The sequence below is a fragment of the Cupressus sempervirens genome, chromosome 8 (genome assembly GCF_028749045.1).
Source record: "Cupressus sempervirens isolate cs-2001-9-10 chromosome 8, ASM2874904v1, whole genome shotgun sequence".
Lineage (NCBI taxonomy): Eukaryota > Viridiplantae > Streptophyta > Pinopsida > Cupressales > Cupressaceae > Cupressus > Cupressus sempervirens.
This window is the reverse complement of record NC_143125.1, coordinates 448,918,991-448,922,892: the sequence shown is the minus strand read 5'-3', so window position 1 is coordinate 448,922,892 and position 3,902 is coordinate 448,918,991. Positions and strand designations below refer to the sequence as shown.

Below are 3,902 nucleotides of genomic sequence, written 5' to 3'. Positions count from 1 at the left end.
ACATCGATAATTAACCCCTTGGGCAATTCAATTTTTGAGGTAATAGAGGGACCGAGCTATCAAAAAATTAATGGTATGGTCGTCATGTTGTAAATAAAGGGGATAGCAAAGTAATGCCTCTCATCATTGAAATTCAGTTCCTTGCATAGAGATATAGATGCCATGCACATTTTGTGAAACAACTTGTAAGACACCTATCTTATGCATCACCAGGCTCTGAAGCATCATGTGGTGATGTTTCCATTCATGGCACAAGGCCACATCATTCCCTTCCTTAAGCTTGCCAAACTCCTTGCCTCTCAATCTGGATTCACCATCACCATCCTCAACACTCCTCTCAATGTCAAGTCCTTAACACCCTCCATTCACTCCGCTCGCCAAAAAGACCCCTCTCTTGACTTACGCTTAGCTGAGCTCCTTTTCTCTAGCACTAATATTGGCCTATTGCCTCACACAAAGAACACAAATTCAGTCCCTTATTTTGATGTCCTCACTCTCATGGAAACCATAGAGAAGTTGCACCCCCACTTCCACAATCTGATAGCAGGATCTCTGAAGAAGATGGCTACAAGCCATTGTGCATAATTAGCGAAATGTTCCTCAGCTGGACCCAAGGCATCACTAACATGTTTGGAATACCCAGAATCTTCTTCCTCACATGTGGTGTTTATGGCACCTTGCTTTACTACTCCACGTGGAATCATTTGCCCCACAAAAAAACCCACTCTAAACACTTTACACTCCCAGACTTGCCTCACGTTTCGCTACACCGATCTCAGCTTCCCAGAAACATAAAAATGGTGACCGTGAAGGACCCTTGGAGCCTTTTTCAGGCCCACCAGATATTTGGCAATATTTGTAGCTGGGGATTTATATGCAATTCCTTTGAACAACTTGAGCACCGCTATTTGGAACATCGCAGAAAATCCACCGATAGGTTTGTCTGGGTGGTTGGCCCTCTCCTCCCCCCAAAATTTCTCTCTTCCACTGAATCTCTTGATGTTTGCAATAAAGAAACTGGCAACACAATTTCATGCTTCTGGTGGCTCGAATCTCAGAAAGCTTCTAGTATGATCTACATTTCCTTTAGCTTGCAGAACATGATCTCTATGTGGAATATGAAGGAGTTGGCACTGGGTTTGGAATCAAGAAGGCAACCCTTCATTTGGGTAGTCAGGCCATCGCTTGTTGTTCCTTCGACTGTGTGGAGTTTTCATCAAAGTTTCTTCCTGATGGATTTGAGAAATGAGTGAGGGCCAAAAATTAGGGGCTTGTTATAAAGAAATGGGCACCCCAGCGTGTGATTTTGTCCCACCCTTTGATCGGGGATTTTTGAGCCACTATGGATGGAATTCAATGATGGAGAGTCCAAGCCAGGGCGTTCCCATCATTGGATGGCCCATTGCAGGAGAGTAGTTCTTCAATTCAAAGCTTTTGGAAGAGGAGGTTGGCATGTGTGTGGAGATTTGTAGAGGAAACAAGGGAGAGTTGAGGAGGGAAATGGTGGAGAGGATGGTGAAGATGTTGATGTCAGAAGAGAAAGGGGGGTGAGTGAGAGAGAGAGAGAGTTGTGGCCATGAGAGATGCCGAAAGAAATGTAGTAATGGACAGTGGCGATGGAACTAAGAAAGGCTCGTCCATGTGTAATGTGGACAACATGATACACAATATTCTCACAACTAAGTGTGGTTGATCTCAATCCTTGTAAAGCATGAAAAGTATTTACACTTTTTTTTATCGGGAATAGTCTAATCACTAACGTGTGTTTGCTTGTTGGTATAGTAATAGAAAATTAGAATGAAAAATTGGAATGAGAATGGAAATGTGGAATGAGAATGGAAAAGAGAAATCCCATTCTTGTTTGGTTCTCCTAGTATTTGATGGGGAATATGTTAATTCCTTGTTTGGTTGTACAAAATTGAAATTGGAATACAATTAAGTTTGTATTTTAATATATTTTATTTATTTTTAATATATTATTGTATTTGATTAATTATTTCAATTTATTATAAAGAAAATATATTTTTAATTTTCATTTTATTTTATTCAATGAAATTAATAAGAAATTAATTTATTTCAACATTTTTTAAATGAATAGATATAAACATAAAAATATTTTACACAATAATATACTCATGAGATCAGTAAAATTTGCTCATCGTTTATATAAAAAATCATAAAAGACTTAGTCTCCATGATCATAAAAGTTTTTTATAACAACATGGCCATTTCATTACTAAAATTAGAATCACCATCACTAATAGTGTGTTTATAAAAACTAGAACAAAATTAAGTCTATGTTGAAACACGATTTTGACTTTCACCATGGAACCAATCTCCCTAGTAGCTATCTCCCACACAATGTACAACTTGCAATTATTGCTTTCTTCTTATGTAGATTTTGATGTGTTTGATGTACATGAGCCATCTTTGACCCACTCAAAAAAATTACAGCTTTTGTCCCCCTGCATTCCAAAACTACATTAGGACTTGCCATAATAAATTTTTTTTAAAAAAAACATATTAAAGATTAGTAACAACCTTTCTTTTATCTAGACAACATAAAAATCTATGCCCAAAATTATTCTCTATATGTGACATCTTCATTGCTATAAGTCCAACACCACATCGACACATTGGAAAAGTTGTCAAGTACATCAACCCTATATAAATAATGAACAAATAATGAGAAATTACTAGAAAAGTGTAAAATATATTCTGATATCTATATTCAATGGACTATGTTGTCACTTCTTGGTCCAATCCTGCTAGCAATACAAATACCTCGTGACTTACAACTTTTGACACATAATTATCAGTTTATCTCAACAGAATGAATCTACATACACAACAAGGATAAAATTATCCCAATACTTTGCCAATACAAACTCCTCTTAGGATTTTTAGGGTACAAAGAAAGAGGTCATATTATCATATCTAGGAAAAGTCGTCCTGGAAGATACTACACATCAATATGTATGCCAAAGTCATGAAGAATGAATGTGCAGTGTATTCAATCTATTAGGGAGGCTCTTTCCATACATATAAGTATTCAATTTCAATTGTAATGTGTAATATGAATGAATTATTGTTCAAGAAGTTTGTTGAACCTTGAAGCATATTCAGAGCACAAATTGATTATCACTAGAGAATATTTAGTGATAGGGGGGCACATACTTGAAATGGACACAATAAGTATTTTTAGCAAATGGACTAGTGCTTGTACAAGGAGTCTGCTATATACAATATATTTGGAGGCATTCAATTCTAGAGGTTTTCTTCTCTAATACACTTGAAGATAGTTATTATCTATATGCACTAGCAGGGCTTGCATCCATAGGGATCTCATACTCAATACAAAGGGTTGAAGCATGGATGCAAACATTTATTTAAAATGAAGCCAAGTCACATGTACATAACCAAAAAGCTAATGATATCAAGAAGATATTATTTTAAATAAACTATCAAGTCTTAACCAAAACTATATCAATAAACTATACACACATGGATATTTTCATTGAACAAAACATATTAGAAGACACATGAGTCTCCCTTATGCAAGTTGTGATAGCGAGATGGGTGCTGGGATAGTTGTGATAGCTATGATCATAGATGGGTGCTTATAAAAATGCAAGTAAACTATGTTGATAGCGAGATCCATGGGATAGCTATATATTTAATACATAGGTTTTAAACATGGTTTTGCATAGTAAGATCCATGTGCTTCCATATAATACTAATACTTATATTGCCCAGCAACACATTTTCTATAAAAACTAGATTGCTCACCCAAATGCCCAATTCTCTAGGTCTCACAAAGAAAAGTCAACTATTGTAATATTGAGTTGTATACCCCAGTTGCTACCTTGTTTCCTTCATGTAAACATAAAATCCTAGACATC

At 36.1% G+C, this 3,902-nt stretch overlaps 1 pseudogene; it reads left to right on the top strand.

Moving 5' to 3' along the window:
* Positions 1-201: 201 nt before the first annotated feature.
* Positions 202-1,708, top strand: LOC149543151 (UDP-glycosyltransferase 92A1-like; annotated as a pseudogene).
* The last annotated feature ends 2,194 nt before the right edge of the window (positions 1,709-3,902 follow it).